The 27826-nt window shown below is 37.9% G+C and overlaps 1 protein-coding gene across 3 annotated transcripts in view; it reads left to right on the forward strand.

The window, feature by feature from the left end:
• Nucleotides 1-14176: 14176 nt before the first annotated feature.
• Nucleotides 14177-27826, forward strand: part of PCDH15 (protocadherin related 15) — an 836749-nt gene continuing 823099 nt past the window's right edge. For 2 of the 3 annotated variants that reach the window (XM_042907891.1, XM_042907887.1), the window contains exon 1: nucleotides 14177-14375. The gene's annotated coding sequence lies outside the window, so the exon portion shown is untranslated. The remainder of the gene's footprint in view (nucleotides 14376-27826) is intronic. The other variant, XM_042907888.1, reaches the window with a different exon arrangement.

Below are 27826 nucleotides of genomic sequence, written 5' to 3' on the forward strand. Positions count from 1 at the left end.
TTAGTGGCTTTTAATATACTACCTTTTTTGAAATATCTGCTGCATTCTTTCTGTATTTGTTTTTATTTTTTAATATTTATTTTCAGATATAATTAACATACAGTGTTATATTAATTTCAGGTTTACAATATCATGATTCAACAATTGTATGCATTACTCAGTGCTCATTATGACAAGTGTACTTAATCCCCATCACCTGTTTCTACCATCCCCCCCACCTACCTCCACTCTGATAACCATCAGTTTCTTCTCTATAGTTCAGAGTCTGTTTCCTGGTTTCTCTCTCTTTTTTTTCTTTGTCCTGTTTCTTACATTCCACATGAGTGAAATACTATGGTATTTGTCTTTCTCCTGCTGACATATTTCACTTAGCATTATATGCTCTAAGTCTTTCCAGGTTGTTGCAAATAACAAGATTTCATTGTTTCATGACTGAGTAATGCAGCTTTAAATATATATATATATATATATATATATATATATATATATATATATATATATATATTTATCAATGGACACTTGGGTTGCTTCTATAATTTGATTATTGTAAATAATGCTATTATAATCATAGGGATGAGTGTATCCCTTTTAGTTAGTGTTTTCATATCCCTCAGGTAAATAATCAATAGAGGAATTACTAGATCCTAAGCTAGCTCTATTTTTAATTTTATGAGTAACTTGTATACTGTTTTCCATAGTAGCTGAACCAGTTTTCATTCTCATTAACAGTGCACAAGGGATCCTTTTTCTCCCCATCGTCACCAACACTTGGTATGTGTGTTTTTTATTTTAGCCATTTGATTTAGGTGTGAGGTGGTATCTCATATGGTTTTGATTTGTGTTTCCCTGATGGTGAATGATGCTGAACATCTTTTCATGTGTCTGTTGGCCATCTGGAGGTCTTCTTTGGAAAAATGTCTGTTTGTGTCTTCTGCCAATTTTTAATTGGATTACTTGTGTGTGTGTGTGTGTGTGTGAGAGAGAGAGAGAGAGAGAGAGAGAGAGAGAGAGAGAGAGAGAGAGTTGTGTAAGTTCCTTACATTTGTTGGATACTAATCTCTTATTGGATATATCATTTGCAAGTATCTTCTTCCATTCAGTAGGTTGCCTTTTAGTTTTATTGATTGTTTCCTTTGCTGCGCAGAAGCTTTTTATTTTGATGTAGTCTCAATAGTTTATTTTTTTATTCCCTTGCCTCAGAAGATATATCTAGGAAAATACTGCTGCAGCTGATGTCAAAGAAGGTACTGTATGTGCTCTTTTCAAGGATTTTCATGGTTTCAGGTCTCACATGTAGGTCCTTCATCCATTTTGAGTTTATTTTTGTGTATGGTGTATGAATGTGGTCGTTTTCATTCATGTGCATGTTGCTGTCCAGTTTTCCCAGCATCATTTATTTGTTGAAGAGACTGTCTTTTCCGATTGCACATTCTTGCCTCCTTTGTTGATTAACAGAGTTGAGGGTTTATTTCTGGGATCTCTATTCTGTTCTATTGATCTATGTGTCTATTTTTGTACCAGTACCATACTGTTTTGATTACTACATCTTTGTAATATAACTTGAAGTCTGAAATTGTGAAGCCCCCAGTTTTTTGTTTTTTTTTTTTTTTTTTCTTTTTCAAGATGTCTTTGGCTATTCTGGGTCTTCTGTGGTTTCATACAAATTTTAGGATTGTTTTTCCAGTAATGTGAAAAATGCTATTGGTACTTTGATAGGAATTGCATTGATTATGTAGATTGCTTTGGGTGATATAGACATTTTAATAATATTTGCTCTTCCTGTTGATGAGCATGAATATCTTCCATTTGTTGGGGTCATCTTCAGTTTCTTTCATCAATATTTTATGGTTTTCAGAGTATAAGTCTTTCACCTCCTTAAGTTTACTCCTAGGTATTTTATTATTTGGGGAGCTGTTATAAATGGGATGTTTTCTTAATTTCTCTTTCTGCTGCTTTATTATCAGTGTATAGAAATGGAATGAACTTCTGTACATTGATTTTAAATTCTGTGACCTTACTGGATTCATTTATCAGTTCTAGTAGTTTTTTGGTGGAGTATTTAGGGTCCTCTGTCTATCTTATCATGTCATCTGCAAATAGTGAAAGTTTTCCTTCTTCCTGATCAATTTGGATGCATTTTATTTCTTTTTGTTGTGTGATTGCTGTGGCTAGGACTTCCAGTATTATGATGAATAGCAGTGGTGAGAGTAGATGTCCTTGTTTTGTTCTGATATAAGGGAAAAGCTCTCAGTTTTTCCCCATTGAATATGATGTTAGCTGTATGTTTTTCATAGGTGGCCTTTATTATGTGGAAGTATGTTCCCTCTAACTTACTTGGTTGAGGATTTTTATTATGAATATATGTTGTACTTTGTCAGATTTTTTTCCCTTCATATATTGAAATGATCTTACAGTTTTTATCCTTTTTTATAGCTGATGTGATGAATCACATTGATTTGCAAATATTGAACAACTTGCTACCCAGAAATAAATTCCACTTGATCATGGTGAATGATTTTTTTAAAAAGTAATATTGGATTAAATTTGCCAGGCTTTTGTTGAGAATTTTTGCATCTATTTTCATGAAGGATATTGGCTTATAGTTCTCTTCTTGTTGTGTCTTTATCTGGTTTTGGAATCAGGATAATACTGGCCTCAATTTTTTGAAATAGCTAGAGAATTTATTAACTCTTCTTTAAATATTTGATAGAATTCACCTGTGAAGCCATCTTGTCCTGGAGTTTTGTTTTTTGGGTTTTTTCGATTACTGATTTAGTTTCATTGCTGGTTATCAGTCTGTTCAAATTTTTTATTTGTCCATTCTTCAGTTTTGGCAGACTATGTATTTCTAGGAACTTATCCATTTTGTCTAGGTTGTCCAGTTTGTTGGCATATAATTTTTCATAATATTTTCTTACACGATTCTGTGCTGTTGGTATTTCTCCTCTTTTGTTTTTGATTTTGTGTATTTGAGTCCCATTCCCCTCTCTTTTCTTTTACTTTTTAAAATTAGTCTGGTTGGAGGTTTATTAATTTTTGTTGATCTTAAAAAAAAACAGTTCCTGGTTTCATTTATCCCTCCTATTATTATTATTAATATTATTTTCTATATCATGTATTTATGCTCTCACCTTTATTATTTTCTTCCTTCTGCTGGGTTTTGTTTGTTATTCTTCTTGTATCTTCTTGAGGTGTAAGGTTAGGTTGTTTGAGATTTTTCTTGCTTCTTCTGATAGACCTGTATTGCTGTAAACTTCCCTCTTAGAACTGTTTTTCCTGCCTCTCAAAGATTTTGGACCATTGTATTTTTAATTTTGTTTGCTTCCATGTGATTTTTCATTTCTTCTTTGATTTCTTGGTTTACCAATTTATTGTTTAGTAGCATGTTATTTAACTTCCATGTATTTGTGATCTTTCCATTTTTTTAAAATTTTTTAATTTTGTTTTTGTTTTTGTGGTTGATTTCTGGTTTCATAGTATTGTGGTCAAAATGAAGGTATGATATACCTTCATTCTTTTTGAATTGGTGAGGCCTGTTTAGTGGCCTAATATGTGATCTATTCTGGATAATGTTCCATTTGCACTTGAAAAGAATGTGTATTCTACTGTTTTACAGGAGTGTTATGAATATATTTGTTAAATCCATCTGGTCCAATGTGTCATTCAAACCCACTATTTCCTTATCTATTTTCTGTTAGGATGATCTGCCCATTGATATAAGTGGGGTATTTAAGTTCCCCTACTATTATTGTATTATATTGATTACTTCCTTTATGTTTGTTAAACAGTGCTTTATGTATTTGGGCACTTCATGTCAGGTGCATAAATATTTACAATTTTTATATCTTCTTGTTGGATCATTCCCTTTATGATTATATAGTGTCCTTCTTTGTTTCTTGTTACTATCTGTTTTAACGTCCATTTTTTCTGATGTAGGTATCACTGCTACAGCTTGTTTTTTTCTTTTCATTAAAAATGCTTCTCTTCCCTTCATTTTCATTCTGCAGCTGTTGTAGGGTCTGAATTCAGTCTCTTGTAGGTAGAATACAGATAATTCTTGTTCTTTTATCTATCCCATCACCCTATGTCTTTTGATTGAAGACATTCAAAGTAATTATTGATGTGTTTGTACTTGCTGACATTTTGTTATTTGTTTTATGGTTGTTTTTGTAGTTCTCTTCCTTTCTCCTCTTGTTCTCTTCTCTCATGGTTCACTGGCTTTCTTTAGTGATATGTTTGGATTCCTTTCTTTTTATTATTTGCATATCCATTAGTGTCTTTTGTTTTATGGTTACCATTCAGTTTATAAATAACATTTAATGCATATAACAATGTCTATTAAGTTGATGTTCACTTAGATTGAACCCATTCTAAAAGCACTAAATTTTTGCCAGCGCCTCACCGTATTTTAGTATATGGTGTCATACTTTTACATGCTTTTAGTTTGTGAATTCCTTGACTAATTTTTATTAGAATGTAGTTAATTTTATTGATTTTGTGCTTCCTGCTTTTCTTACTCCTGTGTATGGTCTTTCCCTTCTGCTCAAAGAGTACCTTTTAATATTTCTTGTATGCCTGGTTTAGTGGTCATGGATTTCTTTAACTTTTGTTTGTCTGGGAAACTCTTTATCACTCCTTCTATTATAAATGAAAGCTTTGCTGGATAGAGTATTCTTGGCTGCAGATTATTTTTCCCTTTAAGCACTTTGAATATATCATACCACTCCATTCTGACCTGCAAAGTTCTGCTGGCAAATCTACTGAGAGCCTTATGGGGTCTCCCTTGCATGTAACTGTCTTTTCTTGTCTTGCGGCTTTAAAATTTTTTCTCTTTATCATTACATTTGCCATTTTAACAACTATGTGTCTTGGTGTGAACCTCCTTGGAGTGATTTTGCTGGGGGCTTTCCTTGAATCTGGATTTCTGTTTTCTTCCCCAGATTTGGGAAAAACTATTTCTTCAAATACTTTTCCTGTGCCCTTTCTCTCTCTTTTCTAGGGATCCATATAATGTGACTGTTTTAACACTTGATCTTTTCCTCAGTCTATTTTCATTTTTTATCATCACTTTTCTCTCTCATGTTCAGCTGGATTGCTTTCCATTACTCTGTCCTCCCGGTCACTGATCTGTTCTTCTGTTTCCTCTAGTCTACTGTTCATTCCCTCTAGGGTATTTTTTATTTCAGTTGTTGAGTTTTTCATCTCTGAATCATTCATTTCTTATGTTTTCTGTTTGTTGAGGTCTCACTGAGGTACTGTCCTCTTTTATCAAGTTCAATGAGTGCCTTTTTGACCATTACTTTATTTACTTTTTAAATATCTTTTTTTTAATTTAACAGAATAGTATACATGTATTATTGGACTTTATGACATGAAAACATGTTATGCAATGGGATATTCTGTCTTACAGTACTACTCTCATATGCACTGAGACCATTGTAACATGCCCATATAAAATCCAGCATAAAAAGTTCTCTTTCTTCAACTTCTTTACTCAATTAAAACAAACCATGAATATTTATTTTGTGATTTGAAAACCAGGCTATTTTATGCTTTAAACTTCTGGCAAGTCATTTCTCATGGGGCCTTTCCAAAGCCTTATTTTCAATAATGGCTATCCTTTATTTTTTTGTGGCTGGCTTAAAGAATCTAAAAATACATATTTTATTAATCTCACATTGTCTGCTATATCGTGGATGCTAGGTCATGGAGTTTTTGTTGTTGTTCTTGTGGTTGTTGTTGTGGTTATTATTGTCCTCATCTTAGCTGTAGAGGGTAAAATGTTATATATTATAAAAAATAGAAGGAACAAAACCTTATTATCCATTTGCAAAATTTTACAATACCCACTCCCATTCCCAGTGAAAGTTCCTTCTACATCTTTCTCCACAACCAGGATTATAGAGCATCACATCAAGAGAGAAAAGAGCAGGTAGCCAATTTGTAAGGAATCCTGAATAATACACCTATACATTGATGAAACACAAATTTGTCCCAAATAAGCACTCTTTGCATACACATCTAAATCTAAATAGAATTTTTCATATACACAATGCAGTCTCAATGTTTTAAATTAAAAAAAAAATCAAAAATGTAAACAAAAAAATAAATTTAAATTTAAATTCATAAATATACCATATTCTGGGGCAATCGCATTAGGATCTTATCCCCCTGTTTCAGAATTCTGACCATTATTTTAAAGGATCTGTCAGGCATATTAATTATCTCCCTTTCCTTTAGGTCTCTTGCTGTGATTTTGTCCTGTTCTTTCATTGGGGCATATTCCTCTGTTTCCTCATTTTGTCCTAGTCTCTGGGTCTGTTTCTGTGTTAGGAGAGTCAGCCGTGTCTCCTGCTCTCGAAAGTCGCAGCCTAACGAAGAAGAGGCTTTGCCGTGCCCCGCGGTGCAATGTCCCCTGTTCCCCAGAACTTGGTGCTGCAGTGTGTCTCCTGTGTGCCTTGTGCCCTGTTGTGGCTGAGCCCCTTTCGCCTTCAGTACCATCATCTGCGACGGCTCTTGGTCGGCCGTGGGCAGGGTTTGTTCCCTGTGATATTAGTGGACTTGTCTGGGGCTGCGTTGGCTTACATTGAGTCAAATCAGGTATTTGAGCTGCAGTGTCTTCTCTTTTTGTTGTCCCCTGCGAAGCTTTTGTTGGTGGGCAGGGCTGCAGTCAGACCAGATGTCTGCCCCAGCCCACTGATGGGGCTGCAGTCAGACTGGTGTGTGTGCCTATCTTCCTCTCTTCTTGAGGCAGCAGTCAGTCCAGAGAGGTGCAGGTGCATTGGAGAACACGGGGGAACTGTGATGGACAAAGTCCGTGCTGGCCTGCGGTGGAGGGGATTTGTAGCCACTGTGGACAAGTCCTGCTGAGGCTGGGTTGGAGGGGCTGGGTCTGCAGGAGGGTGTGGGGGTGGGGCACGTTGTCAGCAAGCTAGGTGTTGAGTGTTCCTGTTGTGCCGGTTCCCTTATATCTAGGCCAGGGGATGGGAGAGGGAGATGGCACCCACCAGCTCCTTTGTTCTTGGAGAAGTCTCCCAACAATCCCTGCCCTTCCAGCACAGGCCCCAAGATTCACAGACAAATTTCCCTACCATATACACAGATTTCTTTCAAACTCCTGCTTCTGTGCCATATGTCAGCCAGGCTATCTGCTGTGCTATCATCCAGGGCCTGGAGTGCCTAGTGGGGTTCTGCCCCCCTCCCCTCTGTGCCTGGGGAACCTAGTGGGTTCTGTCCTCCCTTCTCCCCTGTGCCCGGGGCACCTAGTGGGGTTCTGCCCCCCTCCCCTCTGTGCCTGGGGAACCTAGTGGGTTCTGTCCTCCCTTCTCCCCTGTGCCCAGGGTACCTAGTGGGGTTCTACCCGCCTCCCCTCTGTGCCTGGGGCACCTAGTGGGGTTCTGCCCCTCTCCCCTCTCACACATCAGGTGTTGTTCCCTCCTGCAGATAGTCCCATGGGTCCGTTTGGCTTCTGATCACATCTGCGCTCTTTTTCTCCTTTTGGATATGGCCTCTTTTGTACATCTAGCTGCAGTGAGTCTATTCTGCTGGTTCTTCAGGTCGTTTTCCAGGTTATTTACACAGAATTAAGTGTCATCTGGTTGTATCCACGGGGCGAGGTGACCCTAGGATCCTTGTACTCGTCCATCTTCCTCTTTCTCTTAGGATGAGATCACTCAGGCTTTTTCAGTGTGTCTTCTTCGTGCACTCACTAGCTGTTTTATTGAGCTAAGGCTTATTTCTTCCACCATGCACAGAAAGCACAGGCTGGTTAAAGGTCCCTTCTGTGCACGCAGCATTTGGTCCAAAACATGCTTCCTCTACCTGACCAGGTTTCAGGGAACAGGTTCTGCTTCAATAACCATTTTAAGAAGGAAAATGGCACGTATAGTTTTATTATAATTATATATATTTGTTTGCTAGTTTATATTTTTTGTATATTATGTTGAGCCATACAGGTTTTACCCGTAGTCTTTCAGCGTGGGTACACTACTCTCTGAAGCTGATAGTAACTTATTAATGGATAGGAAAGTCAGTTCCATTCAAATGGTTCATAGAGTCACCTTTTGAGAAGATAATTATTTTATTTTTTTAAGCGTTTTTTTTTTTTTTTTTTTTTGAGAGAGACAGACAGATAGACAGACAGAGTATGAGCAGGGGAGGGGCAGAGAGAGAGAGAGGGAGACACAGAATCCGAAGCAGGGTCCAGACTCTGAGCCTTCAGCACAGACCCTGATGTGGGGCTCAAACCCATAAGTGTGAGATCATGACCTGAGCTGAAGTCAGAGGCTTAACCAACTGAGCCACCCAAGAAGATAATTACTTTAATTCAAATTCAAATCACGGATCGTACTGGGGATAAAATGGTGAACTAAAGCAGATATATGTGCTGTCGTTCTGAGATTCATTGTAGATTCCTGGTATAGTTTTGGTTTGGGAAGACACCTAGAAAAACAAAATGTATGAATTATCAATCTCAATACGTTTTATTAACAAGCATGCGCCTAGTAATTTTTGTTAGCTTAATCATGAAAACGTTTTTAACTTTTTGAGAAGATGCCTTCTCAAAAACTGAATAGAAAAGAATGTACTGCACTAGAGAATGTTAACATATTTTAGACATGAAAGTGTTTGTTTACATCACAGCATAAAAATTGCAAAAAGGTAGAGTTCACTGAACAGAAATTATGGATACATACATAGTCATGGTTTGGGAATGTTAAGAGGACCCGTATGAAGTATGAAGAGCTGTCAAGGGATGGCCTTGAAAGTTGACCCTCTTAGGCAAGGATAACTTCCTCCATCTCATGGCAAGTTAATGGAGCCATATCATAATGAAATGGAATGCTGTTTTTAATGGATTTCTTAGGTTATTTTAGAAGCCAAAAGATCATTTTAATTGTATCTTTTGGAAAAAGTTACTTAGCCAAATATACCTTGCCAAAAGTTATGACTCCTAAGCTGGAATTAGATCACCGTGCTATTAAATTCAATGATTAAGGATTTTTAGAAACCATTTTTGTGAGTCTTACGGAGGATAAAGATTGGTTGCTTTACAGGACATATGTGTCTGATGTGCACATACGTGAGCCTACACGTGGGGTACATCGGACACAAGCGACATCTGAGTGTGACTGTAAGCTCTGTTATTTTGTGTACCCATCTTTCTGTTGAGCTCAACAGCACTGGAAAAGCTGCCCTTTGGTTTTTCCTGGAGAAGCTATTTACAGAAACTGGTGATGTTTTCAGGAGACCGTTCACTTCACAGGACACCTGGCACCTTTCTCAAAATGAGATCTCCTTCTCTGATTACTGTGCTGTGTCCCATTTTCAGCTGTCTGGCATGGTTCTTTCTAAGCAGTGTATCTGTGAGGTTGTGAAAGGAAAGATAACCGAGGAATAAGAGGGCAGCTAAGAAGTCAGCGTTTCTCATGCAAAAATTGAAGCTCAGAGAGGTTAAGTAACTTCAGTCAGATCGTCAGCCTCACAGTCTCTATCCGACTTACCATGTGTCAGCTTGCTTCACTGACAGAATTAAGAATCAGACACAGAATTAAGATGAGCTGCTTCATTCTTTTGCAAAACCCAAACACAAAATTTTAGTCCAAAGTTCATCAAAAGTCAAATTGGAGTTTTTAGGAAAGGAGTTGTAATCTTTTTGATAAACTTAATATGTTTTTTTTTCTGAATTTAGGGGAAAACATTTGGTATTTTTTTTTTAGTTAATTTCTCAATCTATAAATAAGATACTTACAGAATAGAATAAACCTAATAGATAGATGGCCAAATAAATTAAAAACTTCTTGGAGCTTTATCAAGAAATACTTAAGTGTTTCAAGAAAGAAACATTTAACTGTTTCATAGTAAAGTTTTTAGGCGTATTGATAATTTGCATAGACATTGATTATATTCTTGAGTTAAAATATATACGGGCTTCTAAAATCTTCCATTGGCTATAGAATCTGGAAGAGTAAATCAATCCAGATTGTATTTAGACAGTCACTTCTTTAATTTCAAGAAGGGCACAAGAAAGCAGAGAGAAAGGATTAGCATGCCTTAGCAATTCGAGTGATACTTACTGGGCTGCTCTCCACAGTGGAATACACTCGTCCCCCCAGTTGAGTCTTGTTTGCTTACATGCTCGTGTTCCACTTCCGTCCACGATGCAAAGCTGCAGAATGACAACACTGTGACCGTTACTGAAAACGATTGCATTGAATTTTTTCTTTGATTAAGTGAAGGCAATGTTAAAGCCTTCCCTTTGCCATTTTGAAATGTTATTCAACTTCATTCAGTTATGAAGAGCTGTGTTAAGCACACAGGCCAAACTGAATGAATTCTATGAAACAAAACCCAAGCAACTGCTCTAATTGTATCCCAGTACACCGAGGGGAAGTTCAAATGCATCTGCTTTGCTGCTGGTGATTTGTGTTGCCCAGTATATAAGAACCTAAAGAGACCATCTTTTTTTAAACTTTGGGCTAGAAACTACAAGGTATCTTTGGAAGTCTCATCCATGCCACTTTCTTCTGTCACACATCTATCATACGTTTATTTTAAGCCTAGAATGCTAAAATCTCTTTTTCCACACAGTGGAGCTTAAAGTCCATCCAAACTATCCATTTTAAGTAAAATTAAGGGAGTGAATCTTGGTGCAATGTAACTCATAAGATGATTAATTCTGTGTCGTTTCTGCCTAGACCCATATTAATCCCCAACCCAGTTGGTTAACTGCTGCTTATCTCTGTTCTCACCATTTTACTGCATTTCAAAGTACAGCCCCCAGGCCCAGTTCCCAGCGTTACTGTCCAGGACCATAGCAATGCTAAGTCACTGACCCCTCAGTTCTGTCACCCAAATCCCAGTGAGACCTCTCCGGGCCATGGGTCAGGCTCCACCTGTCAACCTCCTTCTCCCTCATTTGAACTGACCTGTGGAGTTCTTTCTCTGCTCCACCGTAAGCATGACATTTTTCTGGGAAACTGTCCTTGAACGTTTTCAAAACATCCCTGCTCATCACAACCCTTGTCCCTAATCATTGTCTCTTGCTTCAGTATTACTTCCTATGTCTCTTCTACTGGCTGGATTGGGATTACAGATCTTTCCTTTGAGCATAAATGCCCAACAAAAGATTCTGGCTCTTTTCCTGTCTTCCTCCTGGCACACAGTGAATTTTCTCTATCTTCTCTAAAGCTCATGTAGCAAATTGAAGACTAATAGGGGAAAAATCACATGATTTCATATCTTGGAAAGGAAAAAAAAAACCCAAATTCTTCTCTCTCAACATTCACATTTAGGAGGCCCTCAGAAGACCCAATTACCTTGACAGCACATAAAAAGGGAATATCTGTAGGTATTTCAAAATTCAACAGTGTGTAACATGTACTTTCATAATCAAGGCCAGAAAAGCCAGCCAATTAAACACCGTACAAGTCTAAACACCATTACTGACAAAAGATCCAGAAATTAAATCGTGAGAAATGATCATCAAAACAGCAGGTATTGTACATGAAAAACAGACACTTTGTTATCAATTTTGGTTGTTTCCATACCTTGAAGGTTAACATTTTATACAGTGAGTAAACTTACTGCATAGCTACAGACGTTAGAACTAAGATTAAGAAAATGACATATATTTGGGTTTCAAATGAAGGTTAAACTACATAAGTAACAAATGCATATATTTTTAACTGGGGGGTGTTTTGATATCTCTGGACATTTACATGCAGAGAAAAGTTCGCTATTAGAGGCGATTTTTTTAAGTGTATCGTTGGGCTAAATAACAGACTCTGAGGTTTATACCTACTCAAAGTGATTTGGTTCTGTGATTCTCATCCGTGCAATAGATGAGAGGCTTTGTGTCTTCCTTTACTGTACTGCCCTGGAAACGGACTTCTGTGGCTTGTCAAAGGCCACATGAGTTCAAGAAACTCAGGTTGACAATCTATTCCATTTCGATAATGAAGTTCCCTTGTTGCCAAATGTTAAAGGTACAAGTTTGTCAGATTAAATGTCTGAAGGGGAATGTCGCTGGACCTAGTCACACTATCACTATTGAAAAGAAATTGTATCAGGGCCTCCTCAGTGGTGCTTCAGTAATATGTCCCAGTGACTCAGAGTATTAAAGCAAAGGCGTCTTCTTTCTTTACAGTGGCAAATGGGTTAATCGGTGGAACTCTTCTGGATTATGGTTCAGGCCTAGTACCTGAATAGCCCGACTGGTGATGAGACACCACCTCTTATCTGTTTAGCAGATACAGTAACTGGCTGGGTCAGGGAGCGAACTTTAAAAGAACCTCGAGGCATTTCTGAGTCGAGCGTTTGTACACTCTCAGATATGCAGGTGATCCGATATTCTGGCTTTCCCAAAGCAGTCCTGGGATGGAAGAGAAAATAAACAGTCGTCTTACTGCTAATCATAGAATTTGAAATGAAAATAATGAGATGGTACATTCAGAAAACTTCTGAAAAATCAGATTATTATGTAAAGAAAAGAAATGAGATTAAAACTTTTCTTCCCCCCCCCCCCGCCCACATAAGTGAAAGTCTCATTTTGGTCTAAAATAAGTATTTCTTGGGGTACCGGGGTGGCTCAGTCAGTTCAGACTTTGGCTCAGGTCATGATCTCATGGTTTGTGGGTTCAAGCCCCACATCGGGCTCTGTGCTGACAGCTTGGAACCTAGAATCTGCCTCGAATTCTGTGTCTCCCTCTCTCTCTGCCCCTCCCCTGCTTGTGCTCTCTCTATGTCTCAAAAATAAGTAAACATTAAAAAATTTTAAGAAAGTAAACTATTTCTTCCAATGCCAATTAGAGAAACACTTCTGCCTCCTGTGCTCTGTGACAAGTTATGGCAGGATGGGAAAAGGAGCTAGAAGGAAAGTATAATTCAAAATCTTTCCGACACAAGGCTGCTCTTTTCCACAACAGCCCAGAGATAATGAACCTGCTAATACTGCTATTGGAAAGCTCTGAATGACGGGCACTATAGTGTTAGGATTGTTTCACTAAGAAATGCAACTAACAGTGAGAATCAAATCATCACTGTTATTGAATGAGACTAAACTAAACATGATTAAGTTTGAAACTAGCAGCATCTATCACAATACTTTTCCAGTGCTATTTATTGATTTGTCAGTGTTTGTAACCCGTAGAGGCAAGCTCTTGTCACTAGATAACTGATGTTTTGGTTACCGGTTTTATAAAGAATCATCTCATGATCCTCCCCTCGATGGGGGCAGACAGCATCGATTGGAATTAGTACAATCAGAGGAAAAAGGATCACTCAGACTTTTGTTTGATGGGATCAGGCCAATATCTTTGTGAATCCCTACTTTATGCAAGATGCGATTCACATTTAGGGATTGTTAGTAATTGCTAAGACTCCTTGAGCATTTCCGCCGCCAAAGCACACACTAAGGTCTCTTTTCTCATTTAATCCGCACAACAATAAATGGTAGGCACTGTTATTTTGTATCATAATTATTATTAATATTTTCCTTATATCCACTATGCAGAAAGTAAAACAAGGTGAAAGAGATTAAACGCTGCACAGTTTAGAGGAAATGCATATTTAGTTACTAATATATAATAACGCCTGGACTGGGTTCATTTCCCGTTGTCCTCAATCCGTCCAAGAACAAGTGCAGACTGTTGGAACCAAGCACAACGTTCGTTATTTACATAGACAAACAATTATGTAAATAAGCTGTTACTACAACGTGTGATTAAATTTCAGACCCTATGAGGAATTGATTTGCCAAGACCTTCTTTCAGAGATCAAGGAAACAATTTCTAGTTGGAGGGAAGGGTAGCTTACATATGATACGTCGTTTACCTTTTTCCCTCCCTTTGCAATGAAAGAAGTCGGTCAGTGATTGTGCAATCTAAGGCAAAAATCCACAGCCACGTCCTCCTCGTCTTCCCCAAACTGGGCCCATCCCAACATGATGCCCCGCTCATGAGGCAGAAGCGGACAACTCCTCCTGGGAAATGGCGAAAACACACGTTTGCTTCAGACGTTGGGTTCCGTGTCTTCAGCGATGGCTACATTTCTTACCGCTCAGGGCCTGGGGGAAGAGTCGCAAGGCTTCACTTCAAGGACTGAAGGTGACGTCCCACGGGCGCATGCGCACACTGCACACACGCCTCGTTGTGGCCTCTGCCATTGTGAGGTTGTGCCTGCGGAAGGAGGTGTTTGCCCCGGTTTAGGTAGGAGCCTAGCGGGAAGCCCTAGTTGAGAACGAGTGCAGTGGGAGCTGAGAGACCATCTGGACGCCCACATAAAATACTTGTTATGGACAAAGGAAAACAAGAGTGACATTAAAACGAACAGCAGCAAAGTTCACAGAGCAAGCTGGATGTCAGAAAGTAGAGGTGGTAAGAATGACCGGCACGTGTATTAATATGGAAAAGAAAATTACTTTTACAACTGAAACCTCTCTCAAAATATTTTAGAACTGTATTTCTTTTAAGTACAGGCTCCCCCTGGGGCGCCTGGGTGGCTTAGTTGGTTAAGCATCAGACTTCAGCTCAGGTCATGATGTCACAGTTCGTGGGTTCGAGCCCCACAGCAGGCTCTGTGCTCAGCTCAGAGCCTGGAGTCTGCTTCAGATTCTGTGTCTCCCTCTCTCTCTGCCCCTTCCCCACTCGCACTCTCTCTGTCTCTGTCTCTCTCTCAAAAATAGATAAACATTATTTTTTTAATAAAAGTAAATAAATACAGGCGCTTCCTTACTCCAGTTAAATATTAAAAATGGAAAAGATATACTATCACCATTATTTTATTATCCTAATAAAATTAATTAGGTAGACAATCATTTCTCTGAAATATTACCAAACTACTTGTATTCCAAAGCTAATGACATTGCTATATCATATCTTAATCATTGCCTTCATTTTACATGTTTTAATTTATTTGCAATAAAAAGTTAATCTTTACAGTTTTAATTCATTCTCTGAAGATTTTAGAGGCTGGCACGTGATAAACAGATCTTGTTGATACACATACAACTTCTTTCCCAAGACACTCCCTTGTCCAAGGAATTTCCACTCCAAGAATGAAGATGACACATCACAGATTCTGTTCCCCTGTCTGTGAGTCTCTCTCACACATAAACTTTATTCTAGTTAATCACATAAGTGGGGGGAAAAGGCTATAAATCTGGTTGAAATATAGCCATGAGGGCAAGAATCTATTTTTCTGTAGTTAGAGACTCATTGCATGCTCTTTTCAGCGTTGAAACTGAAACTTTCTTCACGTTGTACATATTTACAGAAGTGATATTCGTGGCATTTACTAAGTTATATATTATAAAATATCAATGGAAACTACTCTGTTAGACTCAGCCTATGTGCCTTATTCTAACCTGGGCTTGTCTGCTTCACTGGGTGCAAATCAAATAGCAAATAGCAAATAGAAGCCACGTCTGTTTGTTTTAGATCTTGTACCCCTGAGTCCACTGTCTGCATTGTTACCAGAGTGATTTATCTACAATATGAAATCGGCCTTATTACCCTGCTATTAAGCATGTCTGTGGCTCCATTGTGATTTTACGTATGACATACAGCATGTCCTTTGTATCATGGTCCCGACCTGCTTCCTTGGCCTTATTTTCCAGCTCTCCCCAACCTGATGTTTATGTTAGAATAATATAGAACATCTACGTGTTTTATGATTGCCTACATTTACTCATGTTTGCCCCTTTGCCTGGAGCCTAATAGTTCCTAACATTTACTTATCTAACTCATTACCTACGTTTAAGGTTTATGTTAGATACTGTCCTCCAAAAAGACATTCTCAAGCTGGTGGACTGGGCTGAGTTGATATGTGTCACCTCTTTACTTTCTCAAAATTATGTGTTTATGTGTTTCTTTCTTTTTTTGAGACTGCGAATTCCTTGCAGGTAGAGCAAATGTGTTTATTACATTTGCTGTATGGTCATCCCTGAGCATTGTATCTGGCAGACTTAGGTAGTAATGTATATTTGGTGAAATGAAATAGCCAAAATTTTTCATGAAATCAGAATTAGAATTTTGTCTCAAACAGATTTGGGCATTAACAAAATAATCTTGCATTACTTTGAAATAAAGCCCTAAATAAAGGAGTAAGATAGGCTAGATTTCTTCAGTGATCATAAATCTATACCCTGCCCCTTCTTTACTGCTTTCAGACCATCCATTCAGTAATTCAGTCATTTACTCGTTCATTCATTTGTTCATTCACTCATTCCTTCAATCTCCATCTTTTATTTATGTAACTTCTGAGGATGGGGTCTTGGTCTCTCTATTTTTTCAAACTGTAGTCAGGGATTCACTTCCAGTAGAAGCTACACCAGGATGTGATATATTTAAACCCTCCTTCTTCCTTAAGCCAATAAGGGCATGGGCAAGAACACTGGGATCTATAGTTCTAAGATATTGCTGTCTAATGCACTATCTATTTATCCTGGAGGAGGCTACTCTCCCTGGAGTTTGCTTGCAACAAATTTAATCACCTGTCTTACTTAACAAGTTCTCTCCTGCTTTGGGGCTGACCAGGTTCGCCTGCCACTTGAAATAGCTCTTAGGTCAATAGCTTAAGTAGATAGCTCAAGGTCCATTTCCATTCATCACCTACAGAGATCGGCAGTTAGGAGCATACCAAGTAAAGCCACAGGGCTCCATATTTCTTATTATAAACACGTGAAACCCTTTTAGAATTGCTTCAAAGAAGCAGATACAGAGAACATCATGAGCTCAGTTCTATGCTCTTAGCAAGATTGTCTGCTTTCTTTTTCTAAGGTCTCATACATATCCTCTGATTTTTCGTTCCCTAAGATTCAGACCTCAAATACCTGCATGCTCCCTAGGGATGATGAGTAAAAACTAAGGAATGAGGGAAAATGACAATAATTACAAAATTTTATATTATCCTCTCCTATCCATCTAAGGTGTTGTCTCTATGGAGATCAGCTCTACCTATCACATATTTCTGCAAGATATCAACACAATCTAAATTCTAATGACTCTACACCTCCCTCTACACATTACCTGTGTGATGCCTTCATGAGTATGTACATGGTGTGTTAACTTACTGATTTGTACTCTAAAATGTACACATTTTTGTAAAGGGGGCTGTATTAGAGTTCTTCAGAGAAATAAGCAACAGGATGGTCGGATGGATAGATAGGTAAAAGAGGAAATTTGTTTAAATAATTGACTCAAAGTGTTATGGAGGCCAAAGGGTCCCATCAACTCCTGTTTGAAAGCTGAGGAACCAAGAAAGTCAGTGATATAATTGAGTTTGACTCCAAAGGCCTAAAAATTAAGGGGCCAGAACTGGATGATGCCCACCTAGCACTGATTTCCATAGACTTTACTCAGTCGACTGATGGAAATGCTAATCTGTTCCAGAAACACCCTTACAGATACACTCAGCGAAAAATGTTTTACCAACTGTCTGGGAATCCCTTAGCCCAGTCAAGTGGCCATACAATTAACAATCACCTATGCTGTGATTAAAATATGTAATATTTAAATGGTTTAGAACAGACTTATGGTCCAATGAAACCAATATTATCCCTGGTAGTTAGTATGGATTTAAGTTGGCATGAATGTTTATTCAGGGGATGTGTATAATGAATATAGAAATAGTATTAATAAACTCTACTTCTATGAATTTGTCTAAAGAAAATGATCATTGCTACACTGATATTTATGACTAAGAATGTACATCACAGAATTACTTGATATAGTCATTCCTGTCTTAAAAAAAAATGACACAGTTATCCACCTGAGATTTGAAGCCCTAAATCTACAAACCATTATTATATCCCTCCTCTTTCCATTAATCCCACATCCAGTTTAATCCCAGAAAAATTTCCTTGTTGTTTGGTACCTAGTACTAACTTGTTTCCTACTCCATTCTTCCATCATCTCCGGCCTTCCTTGTTTCCACCCAACACTTCCTGATATCCAGTCTTCAAAAGATTGTTCTTAAAAAGATGCATCGTATTATATGCTTCCATGCATACCCACTTTGAGTAAAAGGAGGGACTATCATATAAAGTAGCCTTCTAGATGCTATCTGTCACAGTGTCCTTATTTCCCTTATAGGAATGATTACTTCATGGATTTTTACTTATTTTCTGGTTTGACTTCTATCTCTGCCACAGAATACAGGCTCCATGGGAAAAGAGTAATCTCAGTGCCATAAAACAGAAAGGAAAGATGATAGTGAGTTTGGAACAAATCAGAATGTCCACGCATAGTATAATTAAAGTTTAGATGAAAAATTATATAGGCATAACAAACAAGAATAAAGATGAAAATTGCTTCACACAGAAGAAGATTCAGTGTCTTATTTTCCTCTCTAAACCAAGATGGAAATTTTCCTCTCTAAACCAAGATGGAACAATTTGAGGACTTCACTAAATGTTAGTTGAACGAATAATTAGAAATAACCTATGAAAGTAAACATTCAGGGTCGCCTGTGTGGCTCAGTTGGTTAAGTGTCTGACTTTGGCTCAGGTCATGATCTCACGGTTTGTGAGTTTGAGCCCCACGTCGGGCTCTGTGCTGACAACTTGGAGCCTGGAGACTGCTTTGGATTCTGTGTCTCCCTCTTTCTCTGCCCCTCCCCTGCTCACACTCTGTCTGTCTGTCTCTCTCTCAAAAATAAATAAGCATTAAAAATTTAAATAAAAATAAAAATATGTACAAAATATTCATTAAGGCAAAGCTGATTTTTATATATCCATGTTATTCATTTCTCTTCAACTACATAGTGTCTAATTTACCAGTATTATTAGGATACATTAAGAATATGAATATATATATATATATATATATATATATATATATATATATATATATTCAGTATATATATAGCCCCTTACATTCAGTATAGGTATGCTGGATAAAATTATGGGAGGATGAGAAGTATATGCAGCCATTTCTGTTTCTAAGGCCAACCTGTTCTCATCCTGTCCCTGTCACCCTCTACCTGCTCTGCTCTTGACCACAAGTTAGAGATGTTAGAACTGCTGAGCTCCAGTTTCACAGGTGAGATAGGACGGCAGTTCCCGTTATCACCATAATGCAGTAAAGGTCACTCACCAACCACACGGAACACATGCAGACGTGTTCTTCACAACTCTTGTAACTGCAGGTTACATTCACTTAAAATAGGGCCCTCATCATGAAATTTACAGGGCCACCAGGTCATACACCTTGATGACTTTTATTCAAAAAGGTGGCAGATTTTTCCTTCTGTGACATAGGAAATCATGATTTGAAGAACAAATACGGTACTTTTTTTTTCTTTTACAGGTGACCCGTGTTTCAAAACTGTCAAATGACATTACAAAACCCCTCACATTTTAAAGGTAGCAACAGTATTGAAACAGATTCTGAAATATCATATGACTATTATATTGTCTGAAGCTTTTTTTTAATGCTTTGTCAAAATGCTACTACCAGTTTAGATATTAGATCTTTATCCTAAGAATAGAAACAAATTGCAGGCAAGCATACCCTTCCTCACTTCCGAAGAAGAGGATATTACTTTCATGAACACAGTCACTTGATTACTATTGATTTTCTTTCATAAATGGGGAAAGGAATTTCCTGTTTAGCTTATTAATCAAGGAGCCCTTTCCTGAGGGTGTGGGAAAATCACCAAAATTATCAAAGGTAACTTCAGTAAGAGTTATACACACATGACACTCGTTGCAGTTGAACGATGACTACTCTCGATGCAAGAGAAAAGGTGGCTCAGTGTTGTGGAAGAAATAATAATAGAAGGTACTAGGGAAATGTCTGCTGTTCTGTGCCAGGCACCGTGTTAAAACATTTATTTGTCTGTGATTTCTGAATTCCCTGTAGCTACTCACAGTAGCCATTATTATCTTCATTTTATAAGTGATAGAATTGAGAATAAAGAATTAGAGGGGTAATGGACCAAAATTATACAGCTTTTGAATGACCTAGAGGTGATTTAAACCAGGTTCTGGCCAGCATCACATTTGAAGATGTTTGCAGTACCCCATGGATGACAAATATCTGATCTCACTCCCTTTCCTCTGGCAGATGCAGCAAATAAATCATAGCTTTTGTTTCTGCTCAGGAACACATTCCCTTAAAATCGTCCTAAACACAGAATCTATATCGCACTGACCAGATTCAACACAAATGATAGAACCTAACGAAACATCCTGTCAAAAGTGCCAAACAGTCTTCTCTAATTTTCCTTGGGTGGTTCCATGTCACTGGATCTATGAGTGATGTTTTAACTGTTTCAGGAAACTCATTTATATATTACTTTATCCCAGCCCTTCAAATATTCTCTTCCTCCCTAGTTCTCAGACTTATTAATTTTTCTTCCAGCCTGTGAAATCAATCTGTGTGGGTGTGATTTCTAGCCAAATGAATGTAAACTCTGTTTCTCTTTAATTCTCTATTTGGATGGCTTTTCCTTTCTGTAGGTGGCTGTGACTGGATTGAATGAAAGGGTGATGATTCCGGATTAACATGGACCTGTTTTTCCTCTTGATTGCTTCATGACTTTTAAACATCACTCTTCCCATATTAAGGCTTTCTTTCTAGATAAGTATTGATTTAGGAGTCTCTCTGCCAAAGATAAGAAGGAGAGGTGCAAAATGCCACTCAATAGAGAAGTTAGCAAGTGGCCTAAATTGTATCTAAGTGTGGTGTGGAATAAGAAGTGACAAATAAATGGAAAAGAATTTCTATGTAAGAACTAAATTTTCCTTCCTTCTTCCCTCCCTCCCTCCCTTCCTCTCTTCCTTCCTTCCTTCATTTTTTAATAAATCATGAGAAATTATAAATGGAATGAGCATAAATAAGTGTAAAGATTTCTAGAGAAAATCAAAAGTGTGCAGATATATATATAATATATATAAATATATTATACATATAATATACATATGCATATTTCCATATCCATAGCATTCTATATAGTGGAAAATTAGAAACAATGTAAATGTCTAATATAACATAATTGGTTAAAGTAAATTTCATTCTCAGCAAAGTCACAGGGTATTAAATCAATGCACAGAAATTGATTGCATTTCTATACACCGATAATGAAGCAGCAGAAAGAGAAACCAAGGAATCAATCCCATTTACAATTGCACCAAAACCATAAAATACCTAGGAATAAACCTAACCGAAGAGGCAAAAGAACTGTACCTGCAAACTATAGTAAGTTTATGAAGGAAATTATAGAAGACACAAAGAAATGGAAAACTATTCCATGATCATGGATTGCAAGAACAAATATTGTTAAAATGTTGATACTACCCAAAGTGACTTACACATTCAATGCAATCCCGACAAAAATAACACCGACATTCTTCACAGAGCTAGAACAAGTAATTCTAGAATTTGTAGGGAACCAGAAAAGACCCTGAAGAGACAAAGTAATGTTGCAAAGGAAAACCAAATCTGGAGGCATTACAATTCTGGACTTCAAGCTGTATTACAAAGGTATAGTCATCAAGACTATATATATAAACTTCAAGAAGTCACGTTATGTGAACAAAAAAAGTTTTGGGACATTTGAGTGGCTCAGCTGGTTAAGCATTTGACTTCAGCTCAGGTCATGATCTTGCAGTTCCTGAGTTCCAGCCCCACATTGGGCTCTGTGCTGACAGCTCAGAGCCTGGAGCTTCAGATTCTGTGTCTCCCTCTTTCTGCCCCTCCCCTACCCGTGCTCTGTCTCTCTGTCTCTGTCTCTCTCTCTCTCAAAAGTAAACATTAAAAAGAAAAGTTTTAAAGCAGATTATTTGGTGTGATGTCATTTTGAAGCCAAAACTATGTATTTTCAAAACTTACAGGAATGTGTAAGTCTCTCCTTATGGATTAACTACGATTAAATAAAAAACAATATTATATCTGGAAAGACCTGGTCAACAACAGTTCACTCTGCATCCTACAAGAAAACCGCTTGACAGGAAAGACACACTCACCAGAGAAAAACATCATCATGACAGTTCACAATGGCACCATTGTGTGTAACTAGCTAAATGTACTTGGGATAGTTACACAAATAAAAATCAAAACAAAATGTGGCACCTGGGTGGCTCAGTGGGTTAATCATCTGACTCTATTTCAGCTGGGGTCACCGTCTCATGGTTCATGAGTTGGAGCCCCACGAGAGCTTGAGATTCTCCCTCTCTCTCTGTCCCTGCCCTGGTCGCACTCTCTCTGTCTTTCTCAAAAATAAATAATATATGAAACACGTAATTTAAAAAAAAACAAAATAAAATCATAAGAAATGATGGTGCTGAAGTAGAATTTAAAGTAGAAATTTAGTGTCAAAATTAAAGTGCTACAATAGTTATTTACCAGTAATAATCTCTGTTAGGTCAGGAGTGAGTAAGGGAAAAGTTTTAGCTTTCAGCTTCCAATACCATTTTGCTTCTTACTTTTTCTCTGACAACCATAGAAGGTTTAAAATATGTGTGTATAGTATGTGTGTGTGTGTGTGTATATATATATATGTACATAGTGCTTAACTCTCATACGAAGTGTGTTAATTTTTTTGGAGGGGATTCATTTAAAGTATTGGCTCATTTATTCCACAGGTCTTGTAAACATCAAGATATTTTCTTAAAACTTGAGTGAAAAATTGAATATTATTTTGTCCCATTCACTTTTGATATTGGCCATGTTGAATTTTACACTTAGCACTTAGTATTTGACATCCTTCTATAACACCCTGACATTTATTTGATTGCTCCATATATTCTTTTAAGCAGAATAAACCCTTTTAAAACTGACTATTGTTTTCATTTTCTATTCAGATCACTTTTTATTTGTAGTCTGAAAAGATATCATAATAATATTAGCACAAAACTTAATTTTTATTGAGAGTTTATTATGTGCTAAAATATGTATGCCTGTAATTTCATTTTAACCCTTGAACTGTTACAAGCATCCCCAATTTTATAAGTGAGACATCTCAGAATAGGTAGGTTTATGTAATTCACAAAGGGAAGTCCTGTACTCAAGCCCAGGCCTCACTGAATCTAAATTCACACTCTTCAATATGTTTCTCAGAGGACAAATCTATTTTCTTGCCTCTCTTTTTCAATCTCTCATAGCCATAGACATTTTATCCCATAAATAGTAGAGTCTGGCTGGGCACCTGGGACGCTCATTTGGTTAAGAATCCAATTTTGACTCAATGTTCATGGGTTCGAGCCCCGCGTCAGTCTTTGTACTGACAGCTTAGAGCCTGGAGCCCACTTCAGATTCTGTGTCTCCCTTTCTCTCTGTCCCTCCCTATTCATATTCACGCTTTCTCTCTCTCTCTGTCTCTCTCTCTCTGTCTCTCTCTCTGTCTCTCTTTCAAAAATAAATAAATATTAAAAAATTAGAAAAAAATGTAGAGATGGCTGACAATCACTGAAGTGTGAGAATTGCCCCCAGTAATGATCTTAGCATTACCTCCTGTTCTGGTAGACTTGAGCCCTCCAAGCATTTAATCTGGGAAATTCTTGATCTCCAATATATTCAATTGTCCTCAACCCATCTGTAAATAGTTTTTCTATAAAAAGGTGAGTGGTATAAAGACAGATTTCACTTAACGTTAAGTGACTGGAAAAGTAAAACACTCTCAGAGCTTATTTTTCCTTCAGAAACCAAGTTGGAGAATCAGTAGGCCAACACCTCTCTGAAGTTCCCACTACTGTTTTCTTTCATTTCCCTCCCACTACTATTTTAATTGGATAGGCTCAAAAAAGAGTTTGTTTGTACTCAATAGATTAAGAAGCCCGATCTCAGAAAATGCTACCTAGTTAGGATGTGATCATTTGTTTTTCAAAATAGAATGAACTAAAATACAGTGTTCCAAAGTGGAAATCTTCTAGAATTTGAATTGCATATTTCCTGTGCATAGCTCATTTACTCATATGAAGCAAGGTATAACTATCAGGAAAGAAACAAGAGAACCTCAACTGTCAAGATTATAATTCTTCCTGAATTATAAGAAATAAGTAGCAATGTCATAGTAAGAATAGCTTTCATTCACTTGAGTACTTACTTTGTGTCTATGTTTATGTTAAGTGTGTGGCATCATTATCTCATTCAATCTTTAGTAGACCAGTTTCATTTTGCTGGTGCTGTACCTGACATTGGAGCTCTTGCCTGATTGGTGAGCTTATTGAGTTCTTCATCAGAGACATTTGGAATTATTCTGTTTTAATTTTAAAAGTAGCGTAGGCGTATGACATAGCTTACAAATTATGGAACGTATATTTCGACATCTTATGTCGCTGAAATCGGAAACTTTAACCATTTCTTATCTGTGAGCTATTTTCTATGCATGAGCTGACTCCAAAAAGGTTAATCAGAGAATAAATCGACTGTTTAACCCAATTAGATTTCATCTACAAAGCACCTGACTTGAGAGGAAATCAAAACTTAAATGCCAGAGAAGTTATTTTGATTTTCAGAGTTTAAGCCATAGGAAATAATTTGATTCTCTGAATTTTACTAGAATTAAAATCCTGCTGGAAACAAGTGCATGCTGTTAAAAAGCAGCGATGAGTTTCACAGAAAGATTGAATTTTTCATTGCTTTTTACTTCACATATGTACATATTGTCTTCACCTGTAGGTATGTACATATACACCCACACACACAGACACACACAAACACACAGAGTGATTATATTTATTTGGATTCGTAAGAGGATGCACGGGTAATAATTAGAAATATATTCCTTTACAAGTGGCATTTTCTGTGAGCTTGATCTAAATGAAGAAAGTAGTCTACAATTTCAGTTCAATGTATGCAGATGAATGTAATAAAGCTAAAAAAACACTATGAATCACGCTTTAAAATTATATATTGTTATTTCCCTCACAGCGGCAAGTAATTTGGGAATAAAAGTTATTGGAGACATTTTAAATTATCAGCTCTGAAATATAGATATAATTAAATGTTACCTTGACTTTCATATAAATTTTCAACAATACCCCTCTTTTCCTGTAAAATGACTGAAGAATTACCTTTATGCACTTAACACGTGAGGGACAAGCAATTTCTAGTCTTTAAATTTAGTGGGTTCTCCGTTTCCCACCCCCTCAAAAAAGTTTACAAAATCAGTGAAGCTACATTTCCAAGTGGCTTTACCCCATAGGTAGAAAGCCTAAAGAGGCCGTGGAGATCCTCTCCAGGCTCTCATACTGTTTATCTAAGTGTCATGAAAGAATTTTAGGCAGGGTGTAAAGAATGTTCCTTTTCAGAAATCCAGTTTCTTTGAAGAATGACGTTCATGTGTTCAGGGTCTGTAAAATACAGAAATGCAGATGATCGCGTCGTTGAAAAGTATTGTCAATCCCCCGTGCTCCCTTTCCTACCAGATGGGCACTCCCTGGCTCCTGCCACAGAAAGCTTTCACAATTAATAAGTTAATGCGAAAGATCATTATGGACTCAAGATTTGTCACTCATGAGGTTTACAAAAGTTTAATCTGAGGCTGTGGTAGGGAAGGGGGATTATAGAACACAATGGGTTCCCTGCTAAAGATTTTTCCAGTTGAAGAGTTCCATCAGGAGAATTTCATGCTCTGAAAGTTTCTAGTGGCCATGAACTCTACCAACCCAATCAAAAAAGCCACACAACAAGGAAGCATACAGGAGATCACCACCCATTGACTTCTTTCCATGAACAGGATTGTTTGGAGACTACTCCCAAACATAGATAAAATAAAGCATCAAAAACAAGGAGTGTGGTGTTTCCAGAGACATAGCTACACATCTAGACACTGAAGTGACTCCTCTTTCAAAAGAGAAGCAACAGTTTGTGGGTTCTTATATCTGAAATGTCTATTAAAAATCCTTTGTTAATAAAAACTGATTAGCAGAACAGACTTTCCCCTTTCCTTCTGCTGTTCACTGTTATGAATCTGCAGCCCGAGGTAATGACTTATTTTGTTTTTTCATTGCCGTCATACCCTATTACCATCTCTTCTGGGACTATTTGCAAACCATGAGTATAGACCCCACCTCACCTGTTCAGAGCAACTCCTCTTCCTCATGGGAGAAACTTGAGGGAAACGCCTGGCATGTTCCTCACTGACCATCCCATCATCAGATTCTATCAAGGGTAGTATCTTAACATACCTGTTGCAGTATTTGATTTTCTGGAGAAATTGAGGTCATAAGCAAAGCTTCAAACACTATAAGTGATTTTAAAGTTAGTCAATGATGTTAACAGACCTGGAGAACTTTAGCTGGTCGATGATGACGATGGCAATGACGACTATGATGAAGATTAATGGTTTAGATGAGACTTCCAATAGCTGAAAAAGGAGAAATCTACTACTCTGGCCAAGTACCTGAGATCTTTGGTATTAGACCCCACCACCATCTCCCCATGCTGTTCCCCTAGGACTCCAGCTATGTGTGTGTGCACGCATGCACACACATGGGTGCACGTGCACACACACACACACACACACACACCTTTCAGTACCATGAATGGACTGTTTCATGACTGGTTTTGACCAGGCATTTGAGTTTAACTGTGTATTAGCTATGAATTACCCCAAATTTAGCAGCCTGAAGACACACACCCATATTCTTCCAATATCCCATGGCTAAGAATCCTGGGAGTGGCCTCACTGGCTGGTTCTGGCTCAGGGTTTTGAACAGAGCTGCAGTCAAGATGTTGTGAAGTGAAGTCCTGGGCTGAGCTCCGCTTCCAGGCTCACACAGGTGACTGTTGGAAGCTGCACAAAATCTGCTTCCAGGCTCCTTCACCAGTGTAGGGTGGGCCTCCATTCCTTGCCCCTTGGGATTTCGCACCAGGCTGCCTCACGACATGGCAGCTGGTTTGGAACAGTTGACAAAATAAATCGAGTGTTTTGAGAAATTTCCTCATAACTGTGCTTTCTGTTGCATCTATCTGGCCTCAGCCTACTCTTCCAGCTGGCTCACACCCAAGGATCCTGAAGTCCAGTGAAACATACACTGTTTCCTGATCATACTGTGTCCTTTATACATTCGTGGTTTTGCCTGGCCTACAACCTGTGCCAGAAATGTTCTTGTCCATCTTATGGTCTCTCACTCATCCTCCAAGAATATGCTCCAATACCACATATTCCACGCAAGCTCGCCTACTGCCCTACCCCGTCCAGGAAGAATGTGTTTACCTTTCCTCCCAGGCCCAGGGTCTTGGTAGCTATTTGTATTCTAACACATACTCCATTGTATTATTATCTGCCTGTTTGTTTAGAGAAGGACAGCTCTAAGGCAAAATTATATCTTCACTGCTGTCTGCTCTGTGCCCACGGAAACTAGTATTTGTGGGACACCTGGATAGCTCAGTCAGTTAAGCTGCTGACTTCGGCTCCAGTCAGGATTTTGCAGTTTGTGAGTTCAAGCCCATGTCAGGCTCTGTGCTGACAGCTCGGAGCCTGGAGCCTGCTTTGGATTCTGTGTCTCCCTCTCCCTCTGCCCCTGCCTGGCTCATGCTCTCTCTGTCTCTCTCAAAAATAAATAAACATTAAAAAAAGGAAGTAGTGTTTGATGTTTGTCTTTTGGGATAGACATTATTATTTAATGTTTTTGTTTAATAAATGGATGAATGCTGGTAAAAATGTCAAAATTTTCCAAATATATTTATCCTCTCAGTATTTTCTTCCTCCCTTAATTGCTGGCTTATGGAATGTGCTTTCTGTGTCTTATAAGTTAATAAGGAAAGGAGTTAGAAGCAAAAAAAATTGTCTCCTAGTGTATATGAACACTCATGAGTTAATGACAAATGATTGGTTTAGAGACTAACAGTTTCTATGAACACTTTACATAATACTTAGA

This window comes from Panthera leo, chromosome D2, assembly GCF_018350215.1.
Source record: "Panthera leo isolate Ple1 chromosome D2, P.leo_Ple1_pat1.1, whole genome shotgun sequence".
Lineage (NCBI taxonomy): Eukaryota > Metazoa > Chordata > Mammalia > Carnivora > Felidae > Panthera > Panthera leo.